The following is a 14814-nucleotide window of genomic DNA, read 5'->3' as shown; positions in this document are numbered from 1 at the left end:
TGTATAAACTCACAGAACAATGCGTCGACATTAAATGTGAGCTACTGTGTATCTGTGTATATATATATATATATATATATATATATATATATATATATATATATATATATATATATATATATATACAGTGTTAAAGTTAGCAGAAAACTAGTCACCAACACAAGCAGGGACCTGCTGTGCTACTGTGTTGAGGTAAATCCTGATTGTATTATTATTCTTAAGTCACTCAGAAAACAAGAAAAATGTGCCCCTGAAGATGATTTATTATGTAATAGTTTTATTTTCAAAAAGCTTCTTTCTTAATTGACCTTCAGAACATGTTCAGGGGAACAAAACAGTGGATCAATCCTCCAGATGACGACCAGCTGACTCATGCTGCCGCTCCTAGAAAATGTGAATTTTGAAAGGGTTCCTCCTGCACAAACGGCCCTGCCGAAGTCGAACAGGTAGAATAATAGCTTTCCACACGTCACTTTGACTAATTGCCACTTATTCATTCATTATCTTTTGTCTCTGTGTTTGAGAGATTTCATAATGAAGCGTCCAGCAGTGCTATTAAAGAGCAGTAATGTGTAAAAGTCTGAGAGGAGTGAACCCTGAAGGATGGAAGGTTGAGTCACCGTTGACTTTTCCCACTTATTAATGTACCAGCGCGTAACTCATAACTTTAGACTTGAAATCAGACCGACTCGACAGCGACCTCTAGTAAAAGCAAACTAATACAAATCCCAAAGTTAAGTAAGTTTTAGGTGGAGACGGCGAGTTCTTAACGAAGGCCCCCTCCCACCGCGTCGCTATCGTCCTCTCCCAGGAAACAACGGGCCGTTTATCGCCCGCCCCCAGAGGAAGCGGCCCGCTGAGGGGCAGCCTGCTGTGGAGGCGCTGGAGGCACCTTCCCTGACATGGTATCGCCTCCTCTCAGGCTGCCTGCAGCGCGTTCAAGGCTCCTTCTCAGGAAACAAATCACTGACTCGATTTGAACCAAAAACCTGGTAAAAAGAGGGAAAAAACAAAATGGGAAGAAGATCAATGTGATCAAAATGTCCGTCAAACAGCCTTTTGTGTCCTGCAAAGAGTTTCTCTTTTTTGTTTTTTTTTGTCCAAGGATTTGCAAGAAGTGACGTTTTTTTTGTTTCGATAGGTGAAAAATAAGGAAGGGGAACAATCAGGCGAAGAATGCAGTGACACCAGAAAATGCTTTGGACATTGATTTTTGCTTTTGTGCACTGAAAGCAAGAGCTTATTGTGGGGAAGTAGAGAGGGAGCGAGAGAGAGAGAGAGAGAGAGAGAGAGAGAGAGGTTATGTCCTGATTGGCAACTTATTCAATACAATAACTGGTATTTTTGCGTTGCCTTGATTGAGAGGATGAGAAGTGCTGGGTCGCCCTCCAAACACGTAGCCTTCGCATACTTCACCTTATTACGACGGTGAGTCATGTATTTCAGGGCATGTTGTGATATTGGCTCACATTCTTTCTTACCCTGCATTCAACACTTGGATTACTCCTCTGCCTTAAGCCAAGACTTGTGATATTAAAAAGGGCGGGATTAGTTTCAGTGGACCACACGGGCGTTTCATTAAGCTCCGAACGTCTTCCCGTTTTCCCAGGAAGGAACATTTTGGCTGTTCTTTAATCTGTGGGTGGTGCTGCACCATAAAACGGGCTCAAGCAGAGCTCATGGTCTTGGATAACAGCCTCGCCGTGAGGTCAGTGACTTGTCTGTGTTTGTGTCCGTGTGCATCAAAGCAGACTCGCCAAGATCAGCGACTCACATCGCTTCCCTTCATGTGCTATTCTCTGTGTCCGCCTGCGTTATCCACAAAAAATGCTTCAAATAGCTTGACCTTTGACCTGGCCGTTATCTCCGAGCCTCGCGCGCGGCGCCCCCGCTCCACGCCGATATCGCTTCTTATTTACTTTCTTCCTCTGTTCCCAGCAAACGAATGTGCGCGTGCTGGCGTTCTTACAGTAGCACAGGGCAAAAGTCCGAGCTCTCCTCCGGGATCCTGGCCGCGTGCCACGAAGCCTCAGCGGGTCGAACCCGAGCACATGGCCGTCCTGCCATAGCAACGTCAAACGCGAAGGGCGACAGAGGCCGTGATGTCCTGTCGGCTCCACAAAGGCAGCTTCGCTACAGCGCTCCTTCAGCCAACGCCCAGCACCGTTTACGTTCCAATACCAAAACCAATACGTTCCATTGTGAACTACAGGTTCCCCTCAAAGAGCGCGTTGCTAGAAAACACGCCCATGTGTAATTGAAGCAAGTCGCACTTGATTGTCCGGGTTATATTCAGCTACGACTTGGCTGGACAGTGGTCAAACGCTGTCAAACACATTAAGGGATCAACAGGACTTAGTGACCTGTGCACTGGATTAAGCATTTATATTTAGTGCAGGCCGACACAGCGGAGTGCAGGACTGGACGAGCTGAGATGCTGCACCAGTGGAACGTCAGACATCCAGGACGTCTGCATCAACTCGATCTGTCCCACTATGTTTTTGTGAACCCTGTCCTCAGTGTGTTTGTCTAGATGGAGTCATAACATGTTGGCGGCCTCTCCTCCACAGGAGCAGCGTTCACGCCTGTCGTCCCAGGCCGTCGGCTCCAGCATGTTTGTACAGTAGCAACGCTGCACTGCTGTGGAGGTCTTCACCTCTCTGCGAGTCTAAACCTTCACTGGACCCACTCCTGTGTATTAACGATACTGTAAGTCTTGGGCTGGTTCTGGTTCTGTTGCATGCAGGTGGGGGCTATTTTCTTCATTTATTTCTCAGCCAACATGAACTTGAGCTACTGTGCCTCCCGTTAGCAGGCCAGAGGTGTCGCTCCTTCCTCGCGGTCCTCTGTTAGGATTAATCATTTTTGAATGAGCTTAGGAAACAAGCTGAGTTGCTGCTGCCTCTTAATCATCCCAGCGGTGCTAGTGGTGAATTGCGGTGTGGGCGAACAAAGATGACACAGTATTTGTGCCGACCACTTCTGTCTGTCTTTGCTGTTTCACACTGGAACATTTGCCTCATAGGAAACACACTATGTGCTCCCTCAAAGACCGTGTGGTTTTTCTCCGTCTCCATTAATTACAGATGAATGTTTATTTTGTCTCCTCTGTAATAACTTCCTGTGTGCTCAGGTATTTTAATCTCTTCTTAGATAAGCGGTTCGTCACATTTAACATTCGGCAACTCTGCCACGACAAGCAGCGCTCCGACGAATTAAGAGCAGGAAGAAGACTTTTAACGAAGACAGACTCTTCACTGCAGAGCGGTGAACTCTGTTTATCATCATAAATCAACTTTTAATGGTTTGCAGCGCAAAAAACATGTCACTTTGAGTAGAATCTGTTTTTAGAAGCTAAGACGGGCAGTTCTAGAAGCACTGTGGTAATTGACGTTGAACTCTCGATATGCAACATGCGTTTGAGCGAGTTTGTTGCCAGACGTAGTGATCGCCGTCAGGGAGAAACTTACATCAGTGTAATTTGTGTTTTGTAACAAAAATACAGCAGCAGTGATTTACTGTAATGTGTGTAGCATCTACCAGACGCAGGCAGCTCCCGCACAGGATCTTTGTGCTTGGAGGCAGATTCACTCCTATACATTGTGTTGTGACCCCTTCACAGTGCAGCTCGTTTTTCCAACTCTAAAACTAGCTCAGTATTGAACCAGGTTAACATTTCTAACAGTCTACTCAGCCATTATGAAATGAAAGGATGAGCCTCCAGCATCCTGCTCCTTTGTCGTGAGCTCCCACTCTCGTTCTTTGGGATGCGGTTTTGTCTTCGTCTAAATATTCCCATTTATATGCAGGTGAGGGAGCAGGTGTATGTCGGCCTATTATGCCTTTGATTCCCATTTCGTAAACAGCGCGTCAGAGATGATGGTGGAGATGGAGAGCAATCAGATTTGATAATTATATCAGCTCTCCTCTGGAACACAACACTGATATTAGAGATTCTGCTAATGCATCTTTCAGTTAAATTTAGAATTAAAAAGCTGCATTATTCATGTCAGGGGTTGGATAATGTGCGATTGGCACAGAACCTGGGTGGAAAAACTCACGGCTTGATTCAAGGCTTGATAGGAAGCATGCGCCTGAGCTGAAGTGGATTTGACACACACCGAGATATTTTATTAAGTCTGTCTTGGCTGTGATTGTTACTAGATAGTGACGAACCTAAACTAAATATTTATTGTACAGATATACAGTAAGTGTAAACATTTAAAAAATCTGTAACAAAGAGCAGCGGCGACCATCCAAGGGTTGGATGCAACTCATCAATACAAAAAAAGAGGCTGCTGTCCAATATTTTTTTTCATTAATGATAAAAACAGATAAAAAATTATAACAACTAAGAAACACTACAACATTTACTGCCACTGAGCTCCAAATTCAGTCTGTGTTGACCAGTTAACCAGTTAAAACACCTTGATGGTCCAATGACATTATTGTAAGGAAGTCACCTACAGTTGGTGGTTGAAACAGCCGGTAATGCATTGCTACTGTACATGTAGCACCGCAAGCTGGGACCTGTCTCCCTGAGCTCCCACTAATAAATGCCATTTCTGCAGAACGAGCGGCAGAACACGCTGCTGTTAAATCTACAGCCACATGTGTATGGTCACATGCGGCTGTATCCTGTTCACCCAGATTAAAACATGATCAGTGTTCATTTGTTTTGACTTTATGACACACAGGTTGATTCAAATGTCAAAAAGGTCGACAGATCTTGATATTCTCTATAGTACATTAGTTTAATGTGTCCATTCCACTGTTCTGTTTTCAGTGCTTTTTTATTAGACTGTCATATTCAAATACTGTGATATGATGCAAATGTGATCATGATCATGTGGCCATTTTATGCAAAACTGTGTTCACCTCTGCATGTGTTCATGAGTGAGTTATTTGCTTTGTGATATTTATTGATCAAGTACTGTAATAATTGGATTCTAATTAAGGGTGTGTCAACACACTGCAGCATATTCCTCTCAAAATTTTAACATCTGTTTCGAAGATGTGCATCTGGGAGTAAAACGAAATCCCTTAAATAAAGGCAAGTAGTGGTGGCTGTGGCCCAAATGGACTGATTTCGTTTCTGTGGAACTGTGTTTACAGGTCCAGCTGATAGCAGTGATGCTGGGACTTCAGCCAGTAAATGTTACGCTTTGCCGACATGAACAAATAATAGTCACAACCTTCAGAGGGTCAAAAGGTTATTTATTTGTCAAGAGGTCAGGAGAAAAAAGGAAGACGGAGCTGGTTTCACGAGGGAATATTCAGCTAAATGGTCTGCTGAATATTCAGCAATTACACTATTCACTTAAAGATTTGTACTCTGTGTCCTAAAATGTAAAAAAAAGAAGCTTTTATGACTTCTTGTGAAGCATCCAATGCATGCTGGAGCAAGACACATATAAAATGTATATAAATACAAAATTAAACCTTTTTCACAGACTGTTAACTGGTTCCACTAGAGCTCGGAGGAGCTTTAACAGCACAGAGGCCAGTTTCTGGAAAAAATGCTGTATCTCAGCGTTGTCTGAAACTGTGCCACCCTTGGATTTTGGGCGTTTTCTCCATAAATAAGTCACACCTGTTCTTTGCTGCCTCACTTCATCACTCCAAAAAAACTCTATAGCTTCAGACCGTACAGCCTGTGGTCAAATGACTGCATACCAGCGAGGAAAGAAGGCGGGCGATCCTCACTGACGCAGCCTCGGGTGTTTCGGTTGCAGATGTCGGCTTCGCTGCCAGCTCCCTGAAGTCGGGCCCGTTTTCACGCGCCGTGGAACGTGAGTGAAGATGGAACTCTACTTCTGAAGTGCATCAAAAAGTCCTTTTGATGCAAAACTTTGGCATTAGCGGCATTAGGGCCCGACGCTTACGGCTGCATTTTCATTAAGCGGCGCGCGGCGCTGCTCAGAGCGAGTCGGGCCGAGCCGAGCCGCAAGGTCGCGCTGTGTTTAACGTGAAGTGGCAGGCGGCGTGATGAAACAGCTCCTCATTGTTAACAACACATGACTCGGGGGCCGTGAAACAACGGTGTCCCTCTGTCACGTCCTCCGTCCTCCAGCCCGAATGGGGGAGCGTGTGCAGAGGCTGGTGCTCTTCTGCAGCACAGTCAGTCGCGCGCCGCTCGCCCCAAAGTCCGGGTTTCGCTCAGGAGCAGAACTGAGATGTCCCGCGGCCGCTCTGTCCTCAAACTGCAAAGACCTGCTTCTTGTTTTAACTGTCTTTTATCACCACTGGGCCCTAAACGCCTCGTATAAGTTGAAGTTCAACAGTGCAGGTTTGGTTAGTATTTACATCTCTTATCAGTCAGGAACACGCTGCAGATAAGACAAACCACTACTTAGGTCAAAGTGATATTACAGATGTTCGGTTACAACAAGCACAGGTCACAGTCCAGGCAGATGTCAGTGTGTGTGCGTCTGCTTTCTCTTCCATATACAGACCGTGAAGCACGGCTCAAAAACGCTTAAGGGCGAGGTTTCTGACGATCGACTGCCTCCGTGAGTGGTTGCGGTGGACGGAGCTACTCGTCACATCCTTCGGACATGAGACCAAGTGAATCATCAGAGCAGCGCTGGGCACAAACACGCTGGCTCTGAACTGTTATGACTCCACATCACTCCGCGTCCCAGTCATCAAACACACGACGCTGATAACATTTATTTGGCTTCGTCGGCGCCCCGGCGACGTCGGTTCCGTGCAGCGAAGCCTCCAGCTTTGATCGAAGCTAGACCTGAATCACAGTGAAGGAAGTCACAAATCACCCGTCATCCTGCTGGCGCTTACTGTAACTCCAGTGTCACCACGGGTTCTGACTTTAAGAGCGGTGAGATTTCTTTTTCTCCAATGTAATTTGTGACATTTGAGGGTTTTTTTTTTTTCTACTGGTGCGCCGACATTTTGTAACTCACCTAAATAATCACAGACTATTCAGAGGCTGCACAGTTTGTTTCGTGGTGTAGTACGAAAGGCATTTAAACTTGGCTGATGAAGACGACTGAATATCTTTTAAGGGGGATGGATGCACATTTAGTGTGGAGTTAAATCCATCGCTGGATAATAAGGAACAGGCCCTGCCTTGTAAATCTGCTTCATTAAATGTGACTAGAGAGCGAGACATGTGTCCTCTGCAGAGAAGCCAAGCTGCCACATGCACAGAGTGCAGGTCATATTAAATCTCAGCTAGCTGATGAGGGAGCATGTGGGGGAAGAAGTGGACTGCAAGACGTTTTTACGCTCTGATGAGGCCAAATTTGAACTTTTGGCCGTCAGACTGAGAAACCCAGCTGCTCCAGCGTACGCGCCCTCGCTCACACTTCAGCCGTAGGAGCTTGAATCTGTTAGGAGGAGTTCTTGTGGCCGTCCGCTCGTTTCATCCTACATTGTGAGTGATTTAATTTGCATTGCAGAGTTCGACACCGCACCCGGACTTAAGGTCCTGTTTTTAGATTCTGATGTTATGATTTGGTTTCACCCCATGCCAAGTGTCCTCTCTCTATGACTCTGATTGTCCTAATGAAGACATGTGTGAGACCAGCGACGGCACACGTTCTCCGCAGGCAGCCAATGTTCTTTGTGTGCTCCAGGAATAGAGGGCGTTTTAATTGCTTCTATCCAGGGCTGTGACTCGAAAATGAAAATCAGTTCTGTCGTGCGGCATAAAAAAAAAAAAAAAAATCTCGCAGCTTTTATAACTATTCTTCGCACACAGTGGAGGGGAAACGTGTTGTTCTACCACTAATGGAAGAATATTTTTCCCGTTTTAGGGGCAGACGGTGCTTTTTGGAGCCTTGCTCCCAGGGAGCCATTAAACGTTGCGCTTTTTGCCCATCTCGCGCCTGATCCTCTCCGTCTGCGTAAGCGGCGACGAGGTCAGCGCCCGTCTCTGCCGAACCCCCTGCTCGCCGCGTGCATCCGCGTGGGCATGGCAACCGGGCAGAGCAGCAATAAAGGTGAGCGCGGAGGGAAGCGGTGAGTCATCTTCATCCGCGACCCGAGCGCCCGGATCGATATAAACAAAGCGGCTGTGGTGGAGTGGAGGAGTGGCCGGATCCAGGCAACCGGGCCCAAACACGCAGCTGGAGCACGCGTTCTTGGCTGAAGCGTCATCACTAACACATGTGGGGCAGAAAGTCAAGTTTTACATCTCACTTACGTTGCATAAGAGGATCCATGTTTCCGCTCTCTCCTATAATGTTTGTGCTGCATTGAGATAGTTGGTTTCCATCATCCACCCAGAGAGCGTATGGGGATGAACTCATCAATTAGACTAACTTCCTTTTCTCCTGTTATTTGGTGAACTTTTTGGCGCTGCTTGCTACAACCCCTAAAAATCGAACCTGTGTTGAATGGGAACGTGAGCGGTTTGAAGCTGCCTTGCTTGACACCTGCAGGAAGCCAGATAGCGCAGTGCAGCGCGCGGCGTCTCGCGAACGCAATTACCGGAGCACTCTCCAATTTGAGGGCTCCACTCAGGCGTGCGTTCGTCGCCGGCTTCATTAAATCCCGCTTTTCCGCTCGGCGCCACTACCGCCCCCCCAACCCCCCGCGCCTCTCGGAGCCGCAGCTGTTTGTGCATTCGCGAGCGGTGTCATGTTGAACCGCCGTGGAAATAGCTCACCTTTTGCATCATGCCTCGCATGATGTCACCTGAAGACGGCTCTACGGGCGTTCGCAGAACTGGGCGGACGCGCTGGGGCCTTTCTGTTCCCGCCTGCGGGCCAGTTACATAGTGTTCTGAGTCAGAAATACTGCAGCGCGGGCCTGAAACGGAGACAGCGATCGACAGGAATGATCGCTCCAATTCCAACCTACACTCATGTAATGCAGGACTACGCACCGAGACGCGTCGTCAAGGCAGGCGGCTCATAGGAAGTAGGATTCAGATTCACAAAATCCTTCTGGGATTTGTTTTTACCCCTTTAACCATTTTAAATACACGAAGCCGAGTCTAAAATATTCTTAACGCTGGTATAGAATGCTCCCCAGTCTAGCGCTGCATTCTAAACTGTCATATAAGCACGGTCTTGTGATGAGGAGGGAAGTAGCCCACGGTATAAATAGCCTGTCTGGGAGTAATTTTGGCCCCATGCTGTTCTCGTCTGAACTGCCAGAACACTCACGCATACGAGCTTTCATTTCATCCAAATGCATATGATGTCGGTGCGCGGCCCTTCACCGCAGGCGCTGACGCACCGGGCACCGGACCGGCACCGGACCGGGGAGGAAGCCCGACACTCGGCACAATTTGCATTAGGCGACACGCGGGCACGAAAACCCCCACACGGATCAGGCAGAGCTCCACATGCAGCGCTTGTGTTTAGCCTTTCCTCGAATTTCACCCCCCCACAGCACCGAGCAGACACAGGCAGGAACACACGCTTCCTCTGTTGCTGCTGCAGATGCAGTCATATGCTGTCACGCAGGTCCACACACTAAGAGCTTGCACTGAATGCACATGAACAAAAAGCCTTTTTTTGTCTAAGACAAGTAAAATGTTTGGTGATGAGCCTTTATTCATGTGAACTTGCTTCACTGGAGACATCAGTCAATAACAAACACAAAACCGCCCGTAGAAGCGAATGTTCCTCTGCAACCAAATTGCAAATAAGATTTGTTTTTAATATTTAGCAAATGTAATTATGTTATGAATATGCACCAGTGCAATATATCTTATGTTAAATATGTAAATTTCCAGTTTAATGAGAAGAAATTGGTTGTTGAAGTGGAGAGTGTGTAATGTGTGAGACTGGCGCGAGTTTGTGTCTGGAACTGATACTGTTAATGACAGTGTAGTAAATCAAAGTGAATGCGCTACAAAATCCAATATTTTAGCAAGAAAGGAAAATTGGTGCTTGTCGATAGAGTGGTTTCGCAGAACTACTCGGTTTTCTACGAATTATTGATATAATCAATGAAAGCTGCAACAAAGCAGCCGTGCGCCGTGCCGGCTCCAGTCCTGTCTGAGACTTGGCATGAGTTGAAGATTGTAGCTTGCTGCACATTTCACACTAAAATTCCCCCTTTCTTCTCGCTCTCTATGCACAATTGAAGGCCGACCGTCCGTCCGCGCGTGTCTTTGTGTCGGCTCGTCATGCTTCAACCTGCTCGGCCCATCGTGCTCACCTAAGGTTCATGTCCAGGTCCGGGGCGTAATAGCATCGCACGGTCTGCTGCTTCATGCTTGCGCTTTTATTTTGCCGCTCTCTGTTTTTGTCTGTCTCTCTCTCACTTTTCTCTCTCTCTCTCTGCTCCATTTTGAAAAGTGGGATTCAGAGCCATAATAGAGAAGCATTACCAAACAAAACAAGCCGAGACTGACTCGGTGCAGTAATCAGACCCTCATCAGCGGCAGACTGTGACTTCTGCGTATAGGTTGACCATTATGACCCCGACTCGCCTTCTGTAACTATGTGAGCGTGGCCATTTTTTTCCCTTTCCTGCTCAAGGTCTGCATGTTCCTGTAATGATGGGCGGCCATGGGAAACCGGCATCACAGAGGGACCTGGCGAGGTATTCAGGGGCCGGTCGAGCACTTCCACTAACAGCCGGGGCTGCTGTGATAATTTTATCTCCAGCGGGGACCATCTGGAAAGGTTATTTCCATCTGCTGAAAGACTTGTAGGGAGGGCTTCCGCTTGCCACACACGGAAAAAAGCCTTTTGTGAGACCGAGTGACAGAGACTAAGAGAAGACTTCAAATGCTCCCAGTTGGTTTGAATTAGACATCAGTGTGTGAAGCTCAAAGCATTCCGGGAGTTGCTTTGTGATGCAATAACCACTGAGACTGTACTGAACTGCTTATTAAACTATTATTAGCGCCCCAGTAGTTTCTACACTTGTATTTCCCCAGCTATTGCTAGCTCTATGAGCGACCGCTAAACTGTTCCCTAAATGCTTAGAAATATGATGTATGAATGATGTGGACAGGGGCTGTTAATCCTCACACGTATTGATGCGAATCGCCGCGCTGTGGCATTTGCTGTGAAACTAGTGAAAAGGTTAATGGCGTATGAAACAAATAGTACAGTACTTGTGGATGCAGAGTGATTTGATCTGCTGTTCCTCTGATGTAATTAGTCTCTGTGAAGGTGTGTGAGAGCTGGATGCTCTACTGTAACTGTCCGTGAGTGAGAGGCGCCAGACAGGTGTTCAGTGCTGCTGTTGATCGCGTTTTGTGTCTCTGCAAACGTATTGTCCGGTTTTCTAATTAGCCCTTCAGTTTCTGGTTTCCCAGAACAAACACACTCTGTCTGCATCGGTACATCATGTTCATGCATGGCAACGCGGACACCTTTCATGTTGAGCGGAAGGATTAAACACGCTGTGGTTTTTAATGGCCGAGCGCTGGTTTCTTGGCTCGGATTGAAACGCACAAATAAATAAGTGGAAGTCGCCCAGCGTCCGTCTGTGTGGCTACTTTCTAACTAACTGAGGCTAATGCTGCATTTCCCATTTCCAAGGACTGAGCAGGCAGGAACTGTGACCTGGTGGGATGTGAGCGCTGAAGGGCGGGCCAAGGAACCGAAGGAAACGAGGTCACGTGAATCTGATGCCAAAACAATCAGGTGAGAAGAGGAAACCAGACTGAGACACGGTAAAGGACGCTGACACCTTCCTACAACGTGTGACCTTTGGATGTTAAAGGTCAAAACCACGGAGCGAAAGAATGATCACAAAAAAATAATTGCAAAAGCCGTACATTAAACTAGAAGCGGCAACAAACTGCACTGACGTGATACGAGCTGCAGGAGGAGGCCTGCAAATGCATTTTTAATGGGTTTGTACTTCAAGCTTGAAATTTCAGTACGTCATGTCCCCCGGGAAGATAGTGGCGGCAAATTCACCACAGGCACATTGTTACATAGGAAAGCGCTTGTTTACGCGACGCAACACGTACAGTACCTGCCTCTGGAAGTGAGCAGCGTGTGACAGGGAAGTAGATGGGGCGGACAACAATGCGACGCACGCAGAGCAGAGCAACAGCCCCGTCTGCGCGACGACCTGGAGCCGGAGCAGACAGCGTCATAGCAGGAACAGCTGCGCGGCCACGCTTCTCGCTTTGGTCACAGGAGATTAAAACACAATTTCAGAAAAAAATTAAACTTTTAAAAATTTTTCCCTTTTTTCCGAGGTTTTTTTTTTTTTTGTAGATTTCCGTAATTTTGCGGCTCCCGCAGTAATAACATCTGTCACAGTCCGAGAAACAGCCGTGTGTAAAATGACATGCTTGGACAGTGCTTTCCTGTTTCTGGGCCTTTTTCATCCTCCTAAAGTGACTGACGAGGTGAATAATTATCCCACACGCCTGCAGCTTCCTTAACCTTGGCAGCACGTCTATTTTAGGTTCAAGCGAAAATCATGACAATGTAAACGTTTATTTCCATTCCACCTAATTCTTATGCATGAAAATGCTATTACTGAAAATAAATGCAGCAGATTGACATACGTTCAAGTTCAAGCTGTTCAAGCATGCTATGCACATTTTAATGAGGACTAAAAGGTTTTTAGAGCTTTTCTATGAATATGGATTATTTAAGATGACACTCAATCAGTTCTATAAGCAGCGCTGACATTAACTAGCCTTGTGTTTTTACTGTAGCATATTTTATGCAACTCACACATTTGGCTACAAACTCATCTGCCTTCTAATGCACATAATTGTCAGAAAACGCTCTGTGCTCGTCTGTGGAACGGCTCTTGGGGGCATTTATGATCGATATAAATCGCCCTAACCAGTCGCTGAAAAATCCAAACTTGGGCAAGCAGTGCTTATAATGAGGACGGATGAGTTTAGCAGCGGCTGAAAGGCCACGGGAGCTGATGCATGGTTAGGATTTGGATTTCAGATCCGCCTCAGAACAGTATTGATCACGTCAGCGTGGTCTAAAGAGTGATAGCAACAGGTAAATCCAGGGCTCTGCTTCTGCTACCGTCAGACTCAACCTGCAGAGGCTCAGAGGGCCCAGATACGACGCAAAGCAGGTGGTAGCACTGACCTCGTCCCCACTGTCTGCGCTGAGATTTATTTCTGTGTCTCTTATTGCAAACCCAAATCGCAGAGGCCATTTTTTTTCTTACACAAGTAGGCAGAACCTTAGTGAGCTCACAATCAAAACAGTCCCTCAGGATCAGTACTGTAGCTGTGTTTAGTGAAGGTAAGCAGAGAAGAGCTTGCAGAGTATGCGTTTAGCACCCTCACTGATAAATGAATTAAAAAAGACATAGAGACAAATCAGAGAATGTACAGTGTCTTGCATTTTACAGTGTGAAGTCAGATGATTAAGAATAAAATTTAGATTTTAAAATGCTGATACGCTGATGTGTTAGAACATTCACTATTTGGTGGTTTTCCACATAAACTCTTGAGGAATATTTTGCTATATGACAAAAGCAGATCCAAACAAAGGCAAAAACATCACCGGGGCAATGAGTTGTGTGCAGCTACAGTAAACCACATCACCAGCTGCATTCTTTGCCACTAGGCTGCTCCACATTGTCCTTGTGTTTTGCAACCCACGTGGCTGAGTTCAGCTGTTCCTCTTCTTAGAAATGAATGCTTTATAGCCGCTCCGCTGTCGTCTGTAAACATGTTGCTTCATTTTCATTATCCTGCAATAAAATACTACAGATATATTATCACTCATTCAAGTATGCGTCTGGTCATTTGTAACTGTTTCTGTGGTGCTGGCTTTATACAGTGTAGCCTAGTGTTTATGAGGACTGCTGTCAATAATGCTGTCAGAGCTTTGATGAATATGATTATTATTATTGTTCCATGTACAATAAAAGACAAGTGCTCGGATAAACATTTTCAGGCCATATGTAGTAATGAGTCTTCTCAAAACATATTAATACGCAATCAAGCAGTTAGAATACTGTTTGTTTATGTTTGACAAATACACAACAGTGAGAAAACACTTCAAAATGCTGCACATGCACTAAATCCAATGCATCAGCACACTGCTGAAGGACAGTAGAGGAGCGTGGATTCATTCAACGATGAACAAACACATTCATGTCCTGATGATTTGTTGTAAAGAAGACAAACGTGCCAGTTTGTACTTTCTGTGTTACGAATTGAAGAAGATGCTTTCTTGATGTCCTTTACGGTTCAATGTACACAATCATTTGTCAGAAATTAATGGCTCACAATGTCAAACAACCGCTATAACTTGTTGTGGGTAAGTAAACACATGAAACAGCTTACTAGTTTTAACACTGGGAGGCTTCATATGGGGGACCAGTTTAACCTACTGCTCTGTTTCCATTCTATTTGTGTGTGTGTGTGTGTGTGTGTGTGTGTGTGTGTGTGTGTGTGTGTGTGTGTGTGTGTGTGTGTGTGTGTGTGTGTGTGTGTGTGTGTGTGTGTGTGTGCCTTGGTGTATGCACGCTCACGTGTGAATATTTCCAACTGTTGGTCCTGTTGGACGTCACCCCGTGCTAAACAAGGTTTCCTGTTACTTGGAGGGCTGGTTACAGACTTTAATGAGAGCATGCAACTCGGTCTCTCTCCGGACAAGGACACTAATCAACGCCGTGAGTCAGGGAGGACTGAATGATGTAGAAATAGAAGAGGAAAAGTAAATAGTATATAATAAATAGTTAATAGTAAATAGAGTCTGGAATCCTTTTGTGCCGCACTTGGTTAGAAGCTCCTTCATGTATTTGTCCTCTCTGATGACACACACACACACACACACCAAGACACACACAAACACACACACACACACACACACACACACACACACACACACACACACACACACACACACACACACACACACACACACACACACACAC

The 14814-nt window shown here is 46.0% G+C and overlaps 1 long non-coding RNA gene across 1 annotated transcript; it reads left to right on the top strand.

Annotated features, from left to right (window-relative positions):
* The first annotated feature begins 427 nt into the window (after positions 1–427).
* Positions 428–8129, top strand: LOC129604770 (uncharacterized). The gene is made up of 3 exons (XR_008695965.1): positions 428–1428; positions 1610–1708; positions 2571–8129. It is a non-coding gene; the product is annotated as an uncharacterized LOC129604770 (long non-coding RNA).
* The last annotated feature ends 6685 nt before the right edge of the window (positions 8130–14814 follow it).

This window comes from Betta splendens, chromosome 10 (assembly GCF_900634795.4).
Source record: "Betta splendens chromosome 10, fBetSpl5.4, whole genome shotgun sequence".
Lineage (NCBI taxonomy): Eukaryota > Metazoa > Chordata > Actinopteri > Anabantiformes > Osphronemidae > Betta > Betta splendens.
Note: the sequence above shows the minus strand (reverse complement) of the source record. Positions and strands in the feature narration are given on the sequence as shown.